Genomic DNA, 23,068 nt, shown 5'->3' on the forward strand with positions numbered 1-23,068 from the left:
GGCAACTGTCCCTCTTTCCCTGCTTCCAGCTTTGCCTCTAAATGGTGAAGAAGGATATTCTGTGCTGGCCCTCCTGGAATAGCTCAATGAGCAACCAGAACAAATCTCTCAAGATCCTGGAAGGTAAACATTTTAGTCATTCTAGGAGTTGCATTGCAACTTTCAGCCTCACCCAGGCAGCTCCGCAGAGTTAAGGGGGTCCCTCAGCACTTGCTGCTTTGTATCCCTCACTTTCCTGTTCAGAGGGTTCATCACCTCACCATGGGACTTTTTCTAAAATAACTCAATCAGTTCCCCGTTTCTGATATTACCTCCCGCCAATCTTTCCTCTAACCAGTTATCTTCACTTTTTGTTCTCCTCACCACCCTACTTAAAATTGTAGTGGACGTCCATTCTCTGCACAAGGAAGTAGACACCTTAGCCTGGACAAAAAGCTGTCTGCATTGTGTTCCTATGCTGTGGAGCCAACCTCATGCCACGCCCTCCACACAGGGACTAAGAAGTTGGCTTGTCTTCCCTCCAAACTCTTACTCACAGGCTGTTCTTTCAGGCTTCTGAGACTTTTGCAAGCCCTGTTCCTTCCTGGAATTCCAAAACTTCAAACTTCCAAAAGTTCTACCTCCAAGTCTCTTCCCAGAAGCCTAGCCTTCCCCACACTGACATCCTGAGGAACAGGTCGACAGCTCTATTTATTAATACCTATATGCAGTCTGACTCCAACCTATATGCAGCCATTTACACATGAGGCTGTTGTGTCATCTTAGTCTTGACTCTCCAATTTGCTAACAAATTCCTTGAAGGCCAAAACTATGTCTGAATGACTTCTTTGTGAGCCCCAAACCAAGTCACTTACCCCCAAGCACAGAATAGGTCCTCAAAATCCTCTCCCTGGATAAGTGGATATGAGTCAACGCCACGACAGCAGGTGTGAAAGATGGAAGCCTGAGGTGGGAGTCAGGGAATCTGATTGGTTATGAGGCTTTGGGACACTCTCCTTCCTGGGCTCATGCTACTCATTTATAAAATAAACACATTAGACAAGATAGATAATCTCAAATACTGCTTCAAGCTCTGTGAATCCCTACATATATGGGACAGATGGAAGCTTTCCTGCCAAGAGACAAAAAGATTGTTTTTTTTGAAGGGCCATGGACTTCCCAGGTGGTGCTAGTGGTAAAGAATCCACCTGCCAGTGCAGGAGATGCAAGAGACACAGGTTCAATCCTGGGTCGAGACGATCCCTGGAGAAGGGAATGGCAATCCACTCCAGTATTCTTGCCTGGAAAATTCCATCAAGAGAGGAGCCTGGTGGGCTAGTCCATGGGGTTGCAAAGAGTCAGACATGACTGGGCACACACACACACACACACACACCTCTGCTATGGATTAGAAACAAAATCATCGAAGACCTGCTTTGTCACCAAATGTTGACCATGCATCCTGCAAATCTACTGATTTTTCAAGGCCCCCAGACACCATGGCCATAATGAGATCCACACACTTGTCAGGTGTTGAAGTCATGTGGCCTTTAGCCTTCATCTCACCAGCCCTCAGCACATGGGAGTTGGCCACGACTTTACACACGTGTTCCCTCTTACCTAATCTTTCAAAAGGAAACAGCATTCTAAAGTTTAGACAGAGGCAGGAAGGGAGAAGAAAGGAGGTGGAGAAAAAGAAAACTTGAAAAATAGTTTTGCCAACCAAGAAAACAATATCAGATGCATGGGCCATTAAACCAAAAGCCAATCTGAATCTGGGAGGACTAGTTTTGTGGATATATGGGGTGTAGCAGTCACAATACTCAGAAATACACACCCTCTAGTCCCATCTGAACATAAATACGTACAAGGCTTACAAGTGAAGTATATTTGTCAGGCACCAAGATGGTGGTAATTAAATTCATGGGCAATGTGCATTACAGGAAAACTAGAATCTCAGGCACTCAAGACCTTATAAAGTAGCTGATCATCACCAACACCATAATTACTCATGAGCCCAAGGAATGTACGCCAGGCCTCCTCAGACTTGTCTAATATCAGGCAAGAAAGCACCATAATTATGTTTCATATCTGGGGCCAACTCTAGAGATGTATGTACAGAGAGAAATGTCTCAACTCTCTGTGCCCTTTGAGGTGAATTCAGGTACTTGGACTTGTTGCCTTAGAGAAAAACAGTAAATTCTGATTGGGCTAAAATTAAAAAGGGAAAAAATCAGGGAAATATTCACAAATGCCAAAGGGGAGAAGAATGCCATTAGGCTCAGTGAAAAAGCCTGGTGAAATTCTAAATGAGAAAAGTATGTGTTATCTTCAAAGGTGAAAATTAAGTTAGGAAAATAGTTAGATGGGGAAAATCTCAAACTCCATTCAAACAGAAAGTAGTACACTTTCATCACAAACTTAAATGCTTCTTAATTGGATGCTATAACTTTTGAAAGTACTGTAATTCCATAATTTCTCTTGATTCCAATATCTGAGCAGTAAGCATAGCAAGGGGCTTCCCTGGTAGCTCAACTGATAAAGAATCCATCTGCAATGCAGGAGACCCTAGTTTGATCCCTGGGTCAGGAAGATCTTCTGGAGGAGGGCATGGGAACTCACTCCAGTATTCTTGCCTGGAGAACCCCCACGGACAGAAGAGCCTGGTAGGCTACAGTCCATGGGGTGGCAAAGAGTTGGACATGACTGAGCGACCAAGCACAGCACAGGAAGCAAAGCAAAGGTTATTATTCCCTTAATTGATCATACATAAGCCCGCCATCCTGAGAGGTGATGGGACTTATCCAAGATCACACAGCAGCTCAAAAGCAGAGTTGGAACTAAAGCCTGAGCCCTCTGAGACCTGATCAAGTATCCATCTCTCTCTTCCATGAACCTCCTGGGGTTGAAGGCATGTTGATTTATTTCTTGCTTCTGTAAACTCCTGGCTAGAAAAAGCTAATATATTTATCCTGGATTTGGATTCAGAACAAATTTTTTAGTGTCAAGCCAAGCAGTCTAAAAAAGCTCTTTCACCTGTTTAATCTGGTTTGAATCACAGAATTCTAAAAACTTCCCATGAAAAGATTTGAAAACTTTTTTCCAGCATCAAGTGTAAGCAGTCTTATATATCCCTAAATACTGATGTAGTGAGACTCTGGTAAGGAAGGGCTAGAGTAATTACATCTTTTAAACGTACTCCAGCATAGGAGCCCTGGGTCAGAACCACATATCAATCACTCATTAGCTGTGTGATCTTAGGCAAATGATTTAACTTCTCCAAGCCTCAGTTTCCTAATCTGGAAAATGGGACCATATCTACTCATCAAAGAATAGGAGAAATTTTCTAATACATGCAAGTGCCAATGATTATTACCATGTACTCTCTCTTTCCTTCAGTCTTCTTAAAACTTAGCTTGTTAAGATACTGAGTGTGATTATAGGCTCACTATGCTCAAAATCCACTTGACCACTACATTGGCTGGTTTTTGATTCAGCATCTTCATATCATACCATTCATTCATTGACAGATATTTACGTGCAGCTGCTGTCATAAGCACTGGTTCTTAAGGTAAGAATGAAACAGACATAACCTTCTTCTTAGAGCTTGTGTTCAGCAAACTGGACATCTTCTTGGTCATTATCTCTGCATATGGTGGGTGAGATGCTTAGTGAACAAGTTCATTGATAAAACTCTAATGAAATGTGGTCTAATCCACCCACTTCCCCAAGACAAAGACCAGATCCCTAGGAGTCATGCTTCCGGATGCCCAGAGAGGCACAGAGCATCTAATGTGTGCTCTTTTGCACGCATGAAAGCAGTCAGTTGACGCTTTTCTCCAGAGTCATGGTCACTGGGATCATATCTTCACCCAATCTCATGAGATATCCCAACCTACCACTCCAGAGAGGACTTAGAGGGTGACTTGGTATACCTGACAACTTTCTTAAAAGTTGGGTCTATGCCTAAAACCTTGGCTCTGACTTATCTAACTAACAGATGCATCTGCAGCACACAAGAGGTGGACACAGCTTACCTCACCTCAAGGGGCCCAGATCTTCGCCAATGTCCTCCCCTTTCCTCCCTGTCACAGAGCTCACTTCCATGTAATCATTAAGATGTAAAATAAAATGAAAGACCAGCCAAGCCTGCCAAAGTGAACTCTGCTCTCCCAGACCTTCTCCAGGCTTCAGGTTTGGGCCTAAACTCCCTGGGAACGCCCAGTGCCAAGCAGGTTGCCAGTGGGGGAGACGAGTCACAAAGGTATCTGTGTTGGCTGTATAAGTAGACACATTTTTTTTTCAGTTTTATTTTCCTTCTCTCTGGCTCCTAACAGAATCATTTTCTGGTTTTAAAAGGCATCTGCAGGAATGCAGAGAACAGAATGGTGACTCAGAAGATGGTGACCAAGTCATCTGCTTTGCATTGTCGAGTACATTTTTCACATGTTACTGGGTGAAACTAGCAATAAAGGGCACCAAATGCTAGAAATAGAACAAAAGAGATAAAGAAAAAGAAAAGGGAAAATATCTTATTTCCTCTAGAGAAATCTGCCTTGATTCAGGACATTGGTGTTGTAGGAAAAATCATTTTGCTTTGAACAGTTTTCTTTCTGACTCACTTTTTGGAAAGAATGTGCTGAGCAGATAACCCCCATCTCCCCCCAAACAGCTCTGCTGAAATCTGAACGGTCTAAGTCCTCCTTGTTGACTTGTGAAAGAGATCTCTCTATATTCATTCGGGCTCTGTGCTCGTCACATGATACCAATACATTCCAAATGCTAAGATACAAGATTACTACTTAACCATAGAACAAACCAACAGGAATTTTAATCAAGACAATATCCAATAATGAATAAAGATGGAATGTTTTTGGAGGGATTCCAGAATACACATTTGGGAATTTTTAATCTTGCTCATCTTTGAATCTAGCAAAAATATTTTAAACTTTTCTGACCATGCCATTTCAGGCTGAACCCAGAAACCAGCTACTATCTAAGGTATTAAAGCATTTCATCTACACAGACATTGAGTTTTCCAAATCTCAGCCAGTAATTGATACCAGATTAAGTAAAATAAGAATCAGTAGACCAGCTCCTCTACATGCAGTGCTTAAGCGGAATTATTTTACGATATGAAAGATGAAAAGAAATCAAGATAATAATGATCAGCATGGGATAAGATTATACTTTTAATATTGCTATATTTTAGGATTTGTTTCACTTTTGTCTGTATTCAGACCAGGTTGATGTGTATCAGTTTATCCAAATTGCTTCAAGAAACCATTCTCAGCAATTGGTAGACAAGTATTTAACATGAGTTTGAAAGTTGTCTGAATCAAAGCTAATTTAAAGGAAGCTTTTCTCATATAACTGTTTTATAATCAGCTATGACTTACCTGAAATGTGAATTTCAACATTATTTTAATTGTCTTTGAAACAGTAAGAAGGGAGTAACCCAGTATTGAGTTTGGACGTTATAGGCCAGGGAGCTATTCTTCCTGTTGCCTGGTGGGGTTTTCCCACCCCACCCTAAGCACATCACCAAATGGAAACAAAGAAGACTTTGCTCCCACAAGACTGTTTAGAGCATTGGTGTTTGGTTCTTCAAAAAAAGGACCAAGTGATGGTTGGAAGATAGATGGGAAAGATGGAACATAGATTAAATGTGACATGTTACACTATAGGAAAGGTATTTTTATAGAACATGTACGCAGTAGATCAAAGACTTCACTGCGCTTATTTTTGTCTTCACACACCTACTAAAGCTGCATTTCTGCTGATGAGTGAAATTCTAGCTCTTTGGTCATCCCAGGACCCTAAATTGATACATCACCCAGCAGCATTAAAATGTTGGTTTTGTATGATTAAAAGTGTGGGTGCACAGTTTCACTGGGAGGAATGAGAGTTGCAGTCATTTAAAGAAAATCAAGACTAAACAACGAAAATGAGAAAAACGGTCTGTGCAATTACCCTGTTGGTCGTCTAAAGAGCCCAACTGAAGGAGAGCTTAGAACTGAAGTCTATGCTGGGGATTTTTTGGAGAGCTGGATGCTAGTCTTAGCACAGGTTCTCTGGCAAGCTCTAAGTAAGCCTCTGATTTGAATGAGGAGGAAAAGAGGGCTGAAAAAGCATTTCTGAAGCCCTCTCAGACAGTAATTTATTGGTCTGATTTTTTTTTCTACCTATTTATTTGTTTATTTAAAAAAAGAATTATTTTCAAATAATCTTGAATATTACAGATTTTATCTGTGTCTCCTGACCAAGCATTTCAGATAGGATCCAGTAAATGCAGTGAAAGTTTAAAAGTTGAATACCTCAAGCCATGGAACAAACTCATCACAGAAAAGAACTGACAGCATTCCCAAGGAATAGGAGAAGCTAATAGAGTTATATATGTTTTAAGAGGTAGATATGATCACGTGTGCACAATATAAAACAGAAGGTTTCTAATGATTGGAAAAGGAGGGGGGAAAAAGCTATTTGGTAGTAGCTTGGTGAACTTTGGCTGAACTTCTCTGTTTGGCAGGCTCTGGTGCGGACAGTCTAGGATGAGGCATTAGGGCTCGCATCTGAGAAGCTGACATCAAGCAGACAGCAAGACATGATATCTTATTTTCCTGAGCCATGCTGACACAAATTGAACTCCCCTTATTATTTTCTTATGCCAGTAAAGTTGCACTTGGAATTTAAGCATTTTGTGTGCAGATGTTGAAGGCTGGGTTGGTTTAATTTAAATAATTTGCAGATTGTTTAGTAGCACTCCAAAGACAGGAGTGTTCTTCATCTGAGTTCAATTTTATGAGCTTTGGTTTCTGATCTTCTGCAAGGTAAAACTGAGCTATTTCAGTTTCAATAAAACCCAAGCGCTCAAAGATCCTGCCACTGCCTCTGTTGCTGCTGGTTTTGTTAGCTGATGAAAGTGGAAAGGCCTCGATGTTGTCTCTAAATTGCTCAATTTTTTACCTTTCCACGGTTTTCCACTTTAAGAGAATGTACCTTAGAAAGGATCAGATGGGGGCTGGGGAGGGGATGGACTGATACAGTAAGCCGTCAAAATTAAAAATCAGACATAATGAGGACCGACTTGTTAAATACTCATTCATGGCTTTCTGGCTTTAGAATCACTTGGCTTCCAATTTTCCTGGACCATAGCAATTATGCATTTCACTGTTTATGCAGACCCCTTTCTCCATCAGACCTTTCTTTCTCTGATGTTTACTTACCCAGCTTTTCTAAAGATTATATGTGAGCTCCCTGGAGCCCAAGCATAGATGCGTGATTGTATTCCCATTTATAAGAGTCGACTGCCTTCATTTTCTAGCATAGGTTTGTTTGCCCAGCCAGGCCCCACATACTAAACAATTCGAGGGAATGCTTCTTGGAAGAAAGTAAGATGTCAGTGTACATTACAACCCCCCTGGGGTAAGCGGAGAGCATTCATAAAGGACTAAAGAAATGTACTTTATAATGAAATGTACCTCATATAATTTATGACCCAATACTCAGGGATGAGTTTTTCTCTTTGGGAGTGTATGTCTGCACGTGAGAGAGATGAACATGTGCAATTGTATAAAATTCTTAATAATGATCTGGGGAAAAAATGTTCTTTCCAATTTGGGCAATGACCAACAGTGATCTGCACTGGCCTCTGTGACTTCCCAAGGAGGATGTGAGGCCACCCCTTGCTGTGGTCAGTATACTGGATATGGTCAAGGCCTTGACCTCAGATGCAGAAAACCTTCCTTTCCTGCACAAGAGGGAAGGGAAGGTGGAACATGCAGAAAAGAGTGGACAGTGAGTGTGTGGAGGGGGTGTGGGGAGAGATCTATCAGTTTTCTCCATCTGCACCTGGTTCAGAGCTCCCTTTCCCAGACCAGTGCTCTGCAGTGACATACTAAACCACAAAGGAGAAAGAGCCACACTTGTAGCTGAAATTTGTGAGTTTTTAGAGTCTATTTTTCCCTCATGATTGACAAGAGTGGCCCTGACCAAATCCCTTTTTTTAGGAAAGAAAATACCAATAAACACTTTTTTCCCCTTCACTTCAGCTCCCATATTGAAAAATCTCACAGGGGCATCAATACGAGTTTTGGATAGGAATGTAAAGATCTTCCATAAAAAGTGGCAGGAATTATAGTTCATCATGAGATTGTAGAGTTGGAAGTGATCGTGGGGATAATCTAGTTTAAGTCCTTGTGAACTACAAATTGGCACTTGCCAAAAGCATTTGCTAGTGACTGACCAACAACACAAGGGCATTTGCCTTCTGCCTCTGTGGAAATTGAACCCTGTGCTGTTACAGCTGCTGATCTTCCACATCTACTGAGGGGAATTCAGGGTGGAGTGTGAGGCACTCTGTGCTCCAGGGAAACTGGTGGAACAGGTCTTTAGATAGTTGGATATTTTCAGGAACTGATTTTATGATTCCAATCTTTGCCTCTCCTAATATCCAGAAAAGCACTAAATCCTTTCATGGTGACATCAGCTTCTTGTGACTAGCAGAAAACCTTTTGTAAAGTAAGCACTTGATTGCACTGAATTCTCCCTTTACCAAAATCTTATACACTGACCTTCCCCCGCTGCCTCTTTGCGACAGTTTTTCAGAGCTATCTGAGGTGCTGTCTCCTGGGCTGCAGTCCTCATTTTGTCCCCAGTAAAACTTAAATTCACAACTCTCACATTGTGCATCTTTTTAGTATATTGTGTTAGTTGCTCAGTCGTGTCTGACTCTTTGTGACCCCAAGGACTGTAGCCCACCAGGCTCCTCTATCCATGGAATTCTCCAGGCAAGAATGCTGGAGTGGGTTGCCATTTCCTTCTCCAGGGGATCTTCCAGATCCAGGGATCAAACCCGGGTCTCCCACTTTGCAGGCAGATTCTTTACCATCTGAGCCACCCTCATTGTTTAAGTAAGAAAGCTGACTTTCCGGGAGGAAACATCCCCCAGAGAAAAGTAAATCATCAAATAGTTTTACCCTAATCAAGGTCATGAGTTTAATTCCCAAGAATTCCCCCAGGAGACTCTCTCCAGCTTATGCCTCAGTCTCTAAGATAACTTCACCTTGACCTTAATAAGAGAAGCTTGGGCTTGATTTGCTTCACTGGTTTGGTTCTGTAAGCAATTACATATGAGAGAAAAGCTCAAAAATACCCCTAAAGTACAAGCTATTGTCTCCTCTAATGACTTAGGGCTTCCATGAAACAGTTAACAAAAAATAGGAAACCAAGGCAAAAGTGTGTGCAAACAATGGCTAGATGAAGGCATGAAGACTTCTGGAAGATTTCTATGGGTTCTGAGATGGCTGGATCTTATGGCTGAATGGTTTAGTTTGGTTTAGTTTAGTCGCTCAGTTGTGTCCAACTCTTGCAATCCCGTGGACTGTAGCCTGCCAGGCTCCTCTGTCCATGGAATTCTCCAGGCAAGAATACTGGAGTGGGTTGCCATTGCCTTCTTCAGGGAATGCTCCCGAACCAGGGATCGAACACTGCTCTCCTGCATTGTAAGTGGATTCTTTACCTCTGAGCCACCAAGGTGGGATGGCTGATTGGAACAGATCACTAAATCCCAGGGCCACAGCCAGGGAGGACCAGATTGCCATCCCCCATGCCTCCCTTGGGGGCCTCAGATAGGAGGCCAGAATATGAGAGCTGCAAAAGACTTTTAAAGACACCATGTGGTATAAATACTCGATGTGAATTAAATTGTATACCCCCAAAAAAGGTATGTTGGAATCCTAAGCCACCAGCATCTCAGAAAGTAAGGTCCTTACAAAGGTAACAAGTTAAAAGGAGGTCATTAGGATGAGTCCTAATCCTACTTTTGCATCCTTATAAAGAAAAGAAATTTTGACACTGAGACATATACACAGGGAGAAGATGAAGAGATCAAGGTGATGCCAAAGACTGCCCGCAAACCACCAGAAGCTGAGAGAGAGGCACAGAACAGATCCTCTATCGCTGACCTCAGAAGAGACCAACCCTGCTGACACCTTAATCTCAGACTTCTGGCCTGCAGAATGGTGAGGAAATACATTTCTGTTATTCAAAGTCACCAGTTTTACAGTCTGGAAATGGTTGGCTGGCCCTTGGCTGTGATGCCTCGGTTAGCAGATGGTTCTGGGTACTCTGAAGCTCCCCACTGACTACACTGTCAGGAAGTCCCAAAAGGGAGGTGGAGTGTCTTCCCCACCAGGGGAGCAAAGGAAGGAAAAGCCGCAATTCATACTATCAAACAAATAGCTCCCAACCCAAAAGGAAGACTCGCTCCCTCTCTGCAGAGAGCATTCACTGTGATAAGGTAGCAGAGTGAGCGGTTTTGTAGGCAATCACACCTTCCTACGAATTCCAGGCCCAGAATAAAAGTCCGGCTGAGCTACCTTCATGATAGATGTAGAAGCACACCATCCACACCCCACCTTACAGAGGGACTTTGGAGGCCACATTTTCCTGAAGCAGCCCCACACAGCAACTAGTCCAGCTAGGTGTAAGGACCTAGCCAGTTCAGCCAACATGTAACAGTCCTGATAGGTAAACTCTTCCCAGTTTGGCTGGGGCTTTGCTGGATCTACCCCTAGTTCAACTTCTCCCTCTCCCCAGTCCTGTTACCCTCTCTTTCCTTTTACAGGTGTTGAGGTCTAATAAACATCTGTACCCCAACCCCCAGCATCTGCTTCTGGGGAACCTACCCACACCAAACTCACAGACCCTTGGTGGATCATGTATGAAGCCATGTTAGTTTTTCTGCAGGGATGTTAAGAGAGAAAGTACAATAGCAGTAGGGAGCTCTCACCCCAGGGCTGGCACACAGGGCATGCTTATTAAAGTTGATTCCCTTTCCTTTTGCTTCTAAAACTCCTGGTGCTGTGGAGGAGAGACATCTCCATCCTTAGACTGTCCCCAGACCACTGATGCTTCCTGGACACCAGCAAAAAGGTAGCTATTCCCCCTTTGGAGTAGCCAGTTTGCTGCTATCGCCTCCAGCAGGAGATGAGAAGGTGGGTTGTTCAAATAGACTCGTGTTTAAGACACAGAAACACAGGAGCCTCTTCCACAAAAACTGCAAAGAAACCTGATTGAAACTCAGTTCACTGAGTTTAGACCGATGGCTACTCATGTTCAAAAATAATTGATTAGACTTGGTTCAACTAAGATACAGTCTCACAGAGGCTTAATGGGAATCTCTCTCTGAATTTGACTTTAGACTAATGTTGCTTTCTGTATCGAAACAGTAGTTGGAGGATTAGGGAGCAAGCCTGGAGAGTCTGCCTTTCCTGGGAATGACCCCGTGAAAACTAGGTCGGGGTGGGGAGAAGGAGTCGACCAAAAGACAGTAAATCCAGAATAGAAATTCCACCACACAGTAGTTCTCTGGGTGACATCCAGCCTCATTTAATAAAAAGGAACCAAAGTTTCCATCTGATAGCTATTAAAGCAGGGGAGTTAAAAGAACTATTGGTCATATTTAAATTCCACGTGTCCTTGGGACTGCTGCAACAATGGGAAATGGAGTGAGTGTCAGCATCCATGCTCTGTAATCGCAGAGATGGAGTCCAGTCCCTGGAGCCTGAGAAGGCTCAAGGCTCCTCTCTCCTGCCCAGGAGCTGCTCTGAGGGAGGTTACTCTCCGGCTGGGATGAGACTATCAATAATCCAAGGACATTCATTTGGGGAAAATCTGTCCAAGCTACGGCTTGAGATGCCTGAGAACTGTCTTTTGAACTGGAACTCAGCTTTAATGGTGATTCCTCTTTTTGGTGGGGAGGGGAGACCTGAGCAGAGGGCCATATAGAGACGTCCTTAAAGTCCTTGGAAGATGCAGTTAAGCAGTTAACTCATTCCGTTCAGAGGCACTAGTGAAGAGGGGCGGACCGCATGACAGAGTGGAATGGAGCATGGCCAGGTTAGGTGGCAGAAAGCTGAAGAAGGTGAGGAGGGAGTCAACTTAGAAAACAAGAAAAGACTCCAGCTAGAAACACAGTGTTGGAAATCCTGCTGGTAAGAGGCTAGGCTCAGGCATTGGATTCGGTTTCATTAGGCAAAAGATGCACAGCAGCTTTGCGGATGTGGAGGAGAGGTTTACTAGAGAGAGCCTTCCTTACTTCTGGAGAAAAAGCCTGAGAGGAACTCAGCCAGAAGACCCCTGTCAACAGAAAGAGGATCATCTGAAACCGCAGGGATTGAAACAAGGCCCTTCACATACATCCAGGATCCTTTAGGGAGGCTGGTCTGTAAGGGGAGATGGAAAACATGGGAGAATGAAGTGAAGAGGAAAGTGATGGGGAAGAGAAAGTCAGAGTTCTATAAATAACCAAGGAAACCACAAAATAAGTTTTTCAATAGAGGTATGTGGTGGTTTCCTCGCATTCCTCAAGAAATACAAACTTTTTGACCACCCCAGCAGTTGCTGGCGTGCTTGGCAGTATGTGGAGCAGAGAGAGTCAATGAGAGGGCTCAGTCACTTCAGTCATGTCCGACTCTTTGAGACCCCATGGACTGTAGCTCACCAGGTTCCTCTGTCCATAGGATTCTCCAGGCAAGAATACTGCAGTGGGTTGCCATGCCCTCTTCCAGGGGGATCTTCCCAACTTAGGGATCCTAGATTGCAGGATTCTTTATCACTGAGCCACCAGGGGAGAGTCAGAGGGAAGAGTGCTTCCCAGGACACTTCCACGAGTGTGACACCATGCAAAGCTGTCTGCACGTGCTAAGTCACTGACCCACAGCCACCCAAGAGAGGGGATCGTCACCACCAAGTTACCGCTGGGGAAACTGGCACTTAACAAGTTGCTGTGACTTGTCCAGCTTCCCATAGCTAAAACAATTCAGGGTGGAACTTGAACCCAGACGTCCTACTTGTTATACAAGGAGAAAGCGTTCCTAACCCAGTGTTCAGTCTCCTGTTGGCTTTCAACACAGAGAGGAGACAACTTGTATGGGAAGGAGGTTCAGAGATCAGAATGGAGCCCCTACAACTAAATAGCCACCCCCACACAAAGAAGGATGGGGGGAAAGTCCCAGCCCTAGAACATGAAGATGTGCAAAGAAGTTTACTCTCCCCATTGGGATAGGAGATAGAAAGGGGAATTTGCTGAAACATCTGGCTCATGAAACCAGAGTTCTAAAGGAAATTCCAACTGTCAGGGAGGCCCTGAATGAGAGGCAGACAGGATCTGAGCATCTCTGTTTTGTTTCCCATTGTTTGTCCAAGACTGCCCAGTGACCTATGTCCCAAGAAGGGTGGGTTTTCTCTGCAAGTCAGGAGAGGAAAGGAGAGTATAAATTTTCTAGTCAGGGGAAGCAATTAAGCAAAGAACAGCTCGGGTACAAGTTCTGATCGGAGATAACTACATTGAGAGACAGGCCGAACCAAGATGCTCCCTGGGTGGGGTGGAGGGAGACAGGGCATTGGGGAGGCAGAGCTGGGGCAACCTAGTGCTCCCCTCCCCAACTCGGAGGGCAATCACTCATTGTCAGGGCGTTTCCAGGGGGCAGAAACTCAGACCTATGGGTTGTGCCAGCCCATAATTACCCACTCCCTTTCCTGCACTTTTAAACTCCTGTGGTAGGTGTTCATCAGCAGCTCATTTCCAGTGAAAGAACCTGACTTTTCAGAATTAATATGTGCTTGTTAGCTGTGCCCTAAGTCAATGTATCATGTTAATTACACTTGGCAATAAGAAATCTTGCGTTTGGGAAAGCAAGTTGATGCAGGAAGCTTGTTATGACTGATGAGTGTCGGAAATGTTTCAGAGAGGCAGCTGTGGGGCAATCGTGGGGCATCCTCTGGGCCGGGAGCCAAGCATGGTGGTAGGGAGCCTCACACTACATTCACCTGTGCGGAGAGGGCCTGATGTACATTCATGGTCCTGAGGATCCAATCTGTAAAATGGAGCACATCCTTTACTGGCAGGGATATCATAGGTTATATGGGAAACATAAAGGCCTGGATGCATAGTATGCATGAATACCTGTAAGCTCACCTCTGGGTATCTTCAGTTTGTCCCAGATCCACACTCTCCCAGCCCTGACACTGCTCTAGGTTTCTGACATGCAGCTTGCTTCCCAGCTGCACAGGGCTCCCTGTTGGGTGGACCAAGGAAAGCATCGGTCAGGGTGAGGGAGGGGAGGCTGTGTGTTGGGGGAGGGGTGGAGGGGGTGGGAGTGCCAGCACTCAGTCGTGTCCGACTGGTTGCGACCCCATGAACTGTAGCCTGCCAGGATCCTGTGTCCATGGGATTCTCCAGGCAAGAATACTGGAGTGGGTTGCCATTTCCTTCTGCAGGGGATCTTCCCAACTCAGGGATCGAACCTGTATCTCCTGTGTCTTCTGCATTGCAGGCAGATTCTTTACCCCTGTACCCCCTGGGAAGCCCATGAGGGGAGGGAGGGAAGTGAGTAGAGCTGGGATACTCCTTTTCATGAGGGTCCCACCCTCTGGGAACGCTGCAGGTCAACTGCATCCACAGAGGAGTCCCAGCTCCTACTGGGCCATCATTCACACAGTTCTCTTCCTCACATTCTGATGATGGCTTCCTCACCTTAAGGCTTCCCTACCCTCTCCCCATCTCTGTGAAATAATCTCTTAATTAAACTCTCCCCAAGTGGGCCCAATCTGAGGTTCCATTTCCTTCCTGCCTGGACCCTAACACCCAGTTTTTCTCTTGCCCAGCAGGCTGGTGGGAGAAAGCCAGGCACACAGAGCTAGGACCTCCATGATATCACAGTCAAGAGGTCAGCCAAGGCCATGCGTTGCTCACCCCCACCTGGGGCAGCTCACAGGGGAGAAGAGGCCAGAGGAGGAGGAGAAGGTAACACTAGAGACACATCTCCTGTGTCCCCTTATCTATGCTCTTGGCCTTCTGGAGATGGCCCAAGCAACCACATCTCCAAACTGCCCTGCTCTGCAGCCCTGAGGACTGGAGCCAAGGGGAACGTTTTTTCTATGCACTCAGGCTATATGGAAGAGTGGAAGATGAGGGGAACAACAGAAAAGAAGATGAGAGTGAGAAGGGCTGCAACACTAGCTAGAAAAAAAAAGCCAAAACCTGAAATCAGATATTTAAAAAGTGGTTGCAGAGCAGGTAATACAGATAGCCATTGGCTTAGACTTTTTTTTTTTTTTGATACTATAAAAAGAACTGGCTCCAAGTATGAGTAGAACACGCCCTGCTGAGTGGCATGAGCTGTGGGGACACTCCTAAAAGGTCCCTATGAGTTTCCTGGGTCTGGATTTATACCAGTGGAGACTTGTCACCCACTTGAATCTTTATGAAAGGCAAACAATACTTTAAAAGAGGGAATTGGAAACCTTGCTCCTCAGATCATACAGAATTCTGAGAAAGTGACTTTAAACATGTGTTTATTAAACATGTATTTAGAGGGAGAGGCATGCCTGGTGGGCAGGGGTCCCTCTCTCACCCTGACACCAGCTCTTCCTCCCTGTGTTTCACTAGGGGTAAAGGATTTTAGAAATCACTGATTCAAAGACCATTAAGATCTTGGACTAGTAAGTTTAATGAGTCTACAGAAGAGTTAAGTGACTAGGTCTCAGGACCTGTGGGCTTTACTAGGTATGGCAGTTTTAAAACATGGCCACCAATTCTTTGACACCCTTCCCCTTGAGCTCTGCTGCCTATGACTGGCCTGATCTCTGGGGAATGGTGAGAGTGACACTATGATTTTCAAGGCTGAGTCAGAAAGGGCCTTACACCATCTTCTTTGCTCACCAGACCGCTCCTTCCTAAAGATGGGAGCCCTTGGGTAAGGCATCTGATGAATCAGAGGCCACTGTGTTGGAAGAGCTTCAAGGAGGCCTCCTGATCAGCGGTCCCAGTGGGGCCTGTCCCTCAGCCATTCTGGCCAGGTGCCAGGCCTGGGAGTGAAGAAGTCTTCTCAGATGTGCCTCCTCTAGTCCCAGCCATCCCAGCCCCACAGTGCCCCTTATGACCTCCTGACCCACAGCATCTGCACACAATGCACAAAATGATGATCATTTTCCTCTACTAAAATGTAGCATGTTGGTTATACAGAAATAGATTGCCTAAACACTTGAAAAAGAAGATGCATTGATGAAGGAAGAGATGGAAGTTCTTAAAATGGTCTGAGGGTTGTTTTTTTCTGTTCAGGCTCCTTGTATGTCCTCACGCATACTGTTTGGGATCTGACCTCAGCCACCTCTCCAGCCCCAGTCCATCCCACACCACATCAACCTTTGTCACCTTCAGTGTCCTTAAGACTTGCCAGTGTGGTCCTTGGCTGTCTCCTTTCCTTCAACCCAGAATGTCCTCCCCTACCACCTGCATTCAGGCTTCCCTGGTGGCTCAGTGGTAAAGAATGTGCCTGCCAATGCAGGAGACATGGGTTTGATCCTTGTGTCGGGAAGATCCCCTGGAGAAGGAAATGGCAACCCACTCCAATATTCTGGCTTGGGTAATCCCGTGGACAAAGGAGCTTGGTGGGCTAGTCCATGGGGTCGCAAAACAGGCAGATATGACTTAGTGACTAAACAACAGCAACCCCCTGCATTCACCTGAAAAACTACTGTTTATTCTCTGCAATTAAACTCCCATGGCACCTCCACCAGGCAGCCTTCTTGGAACTCCCTGCCTCTCTGCTGCTGCTGCTGAAACCTGTGCTTATCCCTGTTAGACTACTTTCCATTCACCTTCTCTATGAGCCTGTGACCACCACAGCAACCTTGTCCATCTCCCCTTGAGCATCTGTGCATAGTCACTCTTGCTTCATATTTGCTCAGTAAATGAACGTGGAATTTCAAACTCCATCCTCCCAACTATGCAACCTTTAGGTGAAATTCTTAAGCCTCTCTGATCTCAACTATACTAGCAAAGCTAACATAGGCCAGGTAAAGCATAAATGGTAGAACCTATTGTTACTACCTCAGCCCTGTTTACCAGCAATTGTGTATGTCCATGATTCTGTAGCTTAGAAGATGGAAAGCAAGGGATGGGGAGCCCCTAGTTTTAAGGGGGTCTTGAATATTGCATGCATTCCCCAAACTCAGGTAAGTAGGAGGGGAAAGGGAGGCAAACAAAGGGAGAGCAGAGGGCGCCCTTCCCAGAAGGCCAGTGGCATCACGCACATGGAGCTAACAACCGGAAGCCAGTTGGCCTGACCTGCCAGAAGGCAAGGACCTGGCCCCACCCTTCCAGCTAGAGCATGTGGTCAGGCTGTTGGCTGTCTGGCATCTCCAGACATGGGTGTCGTTTCACACTATCAATTTAAGGGACTGAATTAATTTCCCATTAATTGTCTAAGAAAATCCTTCCTTCCAAATTCACTCAGCTTTCAGGCCTCATGAAGGATGCAGTGGCCTGTTGTTCCTAGTAGTAAAGGTACTAGGAGCAAAGATGCTGCTGTTTGGGGCAAGAGATGAAGCCCCCACACTGAGCATCAACCTCCAGGTAAGTGGCACCAGGAGACCACAGAGGAGGCTCAGTATTGAACTGAATGCATCCTCAGATATCTTCTCCTGTAAGCTAGTTACACTTAGGCAAGCCTCTATTCTATTCTAGCCTGCAATGGGTTATATTCTAAACTTATCCCCTGTCTGTCTGTCTATCTCTCTCCCTGCCTGGATTGAGTTCCAAAAGGGCAAAATGATTTCATCTATCTTTTGACTCAGTGTGTGTACATTAAATTAATAAGTAATTATTCAACTATCTAGCAAGAATATCACTCTGACCACAGTTAGGTCTTCGAAATACAAACTAGCTTGTAGGTATCTCAATCATTCAATAATTACAGTTTTGAACCACAGAATATGAAAGTGAAGGGATACCAACAGCCTAGTCCCTTCCCTTTTCAATGAGAATCTGAGACCCAGAGAGAGGTAATCTTTTTAAAAAGAAGGAAGAAAGGAAGGGAGAGAGGGGGGTACTAACCCTCCAGCATATGCCATGAATCCATTGCTTGATATATATCATGTGATATTCAGAAATACCCTGAAAACCCCCATTTTGCACTTGAGCAAACTGAATCAAGAAGCCCTGAAATAAAGCTTGAGAGTCATCCAGGGAAGAGTAAGTAACAGAGCTAGGACTTAGACCCTCGAATGTCTTCTTTTGGATTTGTTTGAGGCATTGAGCACAGTCTTCCCAAAGAAGACAACATATGAGCTAGTTCTCCAGGCCCGGGGAGACAGAGGCAGCACAGAATTAGAAAAGGCAGATGAAATGGGATTGGGGTCGAAATTCAGCTCAGCCAGAGAAGTCCCAGGGAACGAGGTCGGGCCAGGAGCCTGAGTGAACCACCAGAGCTATTGGTCTACTACCGTACAAGGGTCTCTGGGTTCATGGGGGTAGCCAAGACCAGAGGGGCTCAGAGGCCCACAGACCATTCTGTTCTAGGATGAGGCAGGGGTCCAGGGAAAGGCTTATACCACCACTTTCCTGTTGAGAGTCTATCCTTTAACTTCTTTAACCCAAGAAGTCTACTATTTCCTTCCATAGAATATTCCAGCAGCATGACCTGAAGATAACTGGATATCTAGAATTTCAAAACTGTTTGACCTTGGCGAAGTTCTTAACCTCTTAGGGCTTCTCTGCCCACATCTGGGAAAAGGAGCTCATAATATGATCTAGTTCATAGGGTTCTTGCAAGAATTAATCGAGTTAACACATATTTGGAATAATGCTTACCACATAATAGGCATAGTATATGTGTGCTGCCATTATTATATTTTGTTTCTAATTCTCCTTTCATTTGTATGGATTTTTAAAATAATTAATTGCTGTATTAGTAATGGTAATCTTCTCAAAATATGTGGTCTTGACCAATTTTTTAAATAATTGCTGCTTTAAATTGAACAGTCCTCCTCATAGCTTGACAAGTAGCATATTTTATTGATGTTCTAAATTATGTGTGTCTTTTTTCTCAGTCATGTCTAACATTATTTTATTCTGAAGGTGAAAAACACTCCATCTGACAGACCACTAACTACATAATTGCTTTAAAGGGAATCTTAGCAGGTGTTTTTTTTTTTTTCCAAACCAACTGTGGCAACATGTGTTTTCTGATGTACAAGAGGGAAAAAAAAAAGAGGCTCTAATAGCTGCAACATCATTTCAGATCTATATGAAAGTTGAAACATGGGGACTGAATATGAATTCTTGGTTGAAGCAAAGGAGACCCAAGATTCTATTTTTAGTATAGCAAAGTTCAGGCTAGCAGCTCTGAAATAATTCTATCTGCTACCTTGCAAATCACTGTAAGCCAAATGATGGTATAACAAAGGACAAGCGTTACTTTCATATTAGAATATATGTCATGCTTAATCAATCAGAGAAGAACTATAATTACTTTGCTCTCTTTTTAGCAAACCTTAAAGAAAGGGAGTCATGAACTTATAAAGTAAATGTCATCCTGTTTGGATAGTTATAGTTTTATAGGTAATTTGTTGCAGATTTTATTCAGATAACATGTAATTATTTCCTTCCATGCTCATCTTCAATCCTACTGGCCATTTCAAACACAAACATAAGGACTACAGATGTGAAAATGATCGATGTTACAATCTAATTATTGTAATTTGCTGCATGCAATGTGTATCTGTTTATTGGCCGATGACTTACACTATCTCTTCAACAAACTGTCACCTAGATGGAAGAGAGCAGAGAATAAGGGACAAATGTCCTTGAACCTCCATTGTCAATCAGAGGACACACAGTGAGGTTTGGAGGGTAGTGGGTGGGAAATATGAGTCTTGGAGTCAGATAACTTCGGATTTGTTTAAAACTGAATTAAGATCATACACAAGCAAAGTAACTGACAGTACTCATTTTTAGTGGGCACTGACAAAATGACCTCTTTTGCTACATGGATTATCCTCTACACCTTTCCTTACATATTCTGGCATCTTGACCACGTAGCTATTAGATTTTTCTGCCTCTAAGCTGGAGAGATGTCTCTGGAGCATCCTCTCTACGTCCCCTCCTATCTCCCCACAGGGAAGCAGCAGCCTGGTGGATACCACCCAGGCTGGACTCAGAGGCAAAATGAGCTACTCAGAAGCTGGGTAGGAAAACTGGGGATAAAGAGAGAAGATAGCTGCCTTGGGGACTTGGCTCACCCAGTCCTTGTGCATTGCCCTAGATGCTCAGCCGGCACTGCCTCCACTCCACAGATCTCTCTATGGTTAAGGAACCTGGGATGTCTCCAGCAAAGACTCCAGCCCAAATCATCAAATATACCTACGACTTCACAGTGCAGGAAATGGGCCAGGCCAAATGGCTTCTCTCAAACTTTGTAAGGCATGACTTGCACTGAAAGATGAGAACTCATTCCCCAGGTGATGACATGGTTTGGGTGTGTCCTTTTCTGAACTGATTCACTCTTTGATGAATTATTCTTGGCGGGATAAGTCTTCCATATTGAAATCATCATTCTTCAGAGTCTCCAAACCACATGAGCCTTCTTTGCTGGCAGTAGAATCCGTCCCCAGACACCTGGCTTGGTTTGAAAGAGCACTGGATTGGAATGCAGAGGCCTGGCTTAGACTCTAAGCCTTGATGGTAGACCTGGCCAAGACATTGCTTGGCCTCAGTACCTTCCTTAGTAAAGCAAAAGGACTAATTCATGTCCTACCTATCTCACCAGGGTTCATCAAAGCAAGAGCTGTGCATGAAAGATTTTGAAAAGGTACTCTGTCATATGAGTATAAGGAACTCAAACTAGTAATTGTTCCTTTCTTGGAAGTATCTGTTGCTCACCAACCATATACCTTTTTGCTTCGGACTCTTGCTGCATCTCATGTCTACAACCTGCCTCCTGTCAAGGTGGCATTCTCTTTGCATGAGAGATCATCTTTTAAAAAAAAACTTTTTTATCCTCCACAAAATATAATAAGTACCTGATTAAAAAAAAATTATCCAGTACTAGTCACATAATAGACACCTGATTAAATTTTCAATGAATCAAATTGAATTGACTTAAGCATATCAAAAAGTCTACAGAGACCAGACCTGACTACATAAATTAGTGAAACTGGCCAGGTCTGAGCAGAGGGTGAGACGAGAATTGAGGGGCACATTCCCCATCTAGAGGGGCAGCCACTGCTTAGCATCAGCCAACTAGGGACAAGCAGAAGTGTGTCCCAGTTTTGCCAGGTAAGCTGATTTTTCATAAAAGCAATATCCAAATTTTATGAAATTAGTTGACATGTGATTCAATTTTTCCAAACAGTATGGGAACCTGCATGTGCAGGCCAAGCAAAAATGTCCAAGGGCCATAGTTGGCTGACGGGCCACCAGTTTACAATCTGTGACTTACCAGTTCAAAGCCAATCATTACTCATTGCAACAAACAAACACACAGATGAAGATTTCCCATCACACTTCACTCTAGTTCTCCCAACAGCATATTAGAACAACCAGACTTAACCTAGCCCCTGTTCATACTGCCGACCCTAAACCCTCCCAACTACCTGCAATAAAGGCCGTGTGTCCCTGCTGTGTGTGACAAGCATGCAGCACATGCCATTTGTGACTCAGTAACTGCCAGAGACTGAATGCTTGTGATCCCCCTATCTCCAAATTTGTATGTTAAATTCTAATGCCCAATGTGATGGTATTTGGAGAAGGGACCTTTGGAAGGTAATTAGGTCATGAGGATGGAGTCCTCATTAATAAGATTAGTGCCCTTATTAAAAAAAAAAAAAGACCTGAGAGTTCCCTGTTCCTTCCACAATGTAAGGAAACAGTGAAAAGATAGTTATCTATGAACCAGAAAATGGGCCTTCACCAGACACCAAATCTGCTGATGCCTTTATCTTGATTTCCCAGCTCCCAGAACTATAAAAAGTAAATTTCTGTTGCTTGTAAGCCACAGTCTATGATATTCTCTTACAGCAGCCCTAATAGACTAAGACAGTGACTTAGCATAGAATCCAACAGTATCCAAACTGGCCAATACTCTATTCAATAAGATGAGCCCCCTGACTGCAAGTATAGATAATGACAACGTGCAGTCGCTTTACATTTCCAGGCATTTGCTCCCTACTTCTGTAATTACCTGCTGGCGCCTGGCCCCAGGCTATAGGCCGCAGTGAGCACACCTGGCCCACACATCCCTCTGGAGCTTCCCCTCCACTCTCTTTTCATTTCTTCCACAAAGGAAGAGCCCAGGAACAGGACAGAAAATGCTGTGATGACCTAGGGTCTCTCTTACAGCTGCTACTCAATTTCTCCTTCTCAGTATCTCTCCTCCCAATCACTGGGCCAATCCATGTCTGTAATTCAGCCCCTTTCTGTTGATTCCTGCTTCTCTCTCAGGGCCCACTCACTATGCACCAACACTCTCATCCAGGCTTCTCAAGTTTAAATTCCCTGTGACCCAGGAATGGCTTCAGTTCCAGGGTCACCCTGCACCCTGGCCAGTGGCTGCCAGTCTGCTCCCCCTGACAGGGCTTGTTTGCCCTCAAGCTCAGTCCCCTTTTTCAGTGACAGGTACAGAATCGGAGGCCAGAGTGACACCTGACTTTAGTGCTAGTTCTCTCAGTGCCCAGCCAATGACCTGGGATCAGGATGTCTGTTCTTGAAGCTGCACCATAGTGATATAAACCCTTCCCTGGTTAGCCTTCCTCTGCAGTTATTGAGATCAGGTAAGTGACAGCAATCTGTAAAGCAGAATGTGCCAGACCCAACAAGGGTATTCTTAAACTGAATAATTCAACATGGTCTGGACTCCCAGCTCCAATGCTCTTGCTGTGAAGCCTTCTTCTCTTCATGGCCTCTGATCTCACCTACCTCTGAACTGTTACAGCTCTTTAGACCTGAATCACTTTTCACTTATCATATTGTTGTTGTGGTCTTTGCCTCCTATGTTCATGATTTCCTTAAGGAGAATGTAATTTTCTTGCTTATGAATCTACCAAGCTCTTCAAAGAAAACTCTGCTGGTTCCCCATCCTCTCCATAGGAGAAAGGGCAACTCCAGCAGATCGATTGCTTATTCTCCAGTTCTATCTTCCCCTGCGATCCTGCCCCAACCCATGCTGTTGTCTACTGGAACTACTTCAGTTCCCCAAACGGGCCACACTGTTGCATGACCAATACTAGTAAGCATCATAGTAAA

The 23,068-nt window shown here is 44.3% G+C and overlaps 1 long non-coding RNA gene across 1 annotated transcript in view; it reads left to right on the forward strand.

Annotated features, from left to right (window-relative positions):
- Nucleotides 1-20,713, forward strand: part of LOC145540972 (uncharacterized) — a 45,827-nt gene extending 25,114 nt beyond the window's left edge. Inside the window, exons 2-5 of the long non-coding RNA XR_014078674.1 lie at nucleotides 30-123; nucleotides 9,852-10,001; nucleotides 14,653-14,788; nucleotides 19,481-20,713. This is a non-coding gene — a long non-coding RNA (uncharacterized LOC145540972). The remainder of the gene's footprint in view (nucleotides 1-29; nucleotides 124-9,851; nucleotides 10,002-14,652; nucleotides 14,789-19,480) is intronic.
- Nucleotides 20,714-23,068: the final 2,355 nt, after the last annotated feature.

This window comes from Giraffa tippelskirchi, chromosome 3, assembly GCF_054371585.1.
Source record: "Giraffa tippelskirchi isolate mGirTip1 chromosome 3, T2T-mGirTip1v1.2.pri, whole genome shotgun sequence".
In the NCBI taxonomy this organism is placed as follows: domain Eukaryota; kingdom Metazoa; phylum Chordata; class Mammalia; order Artiodactyla; family Giraffidae; genus Giraffa; species Giraffa tippelskirchi.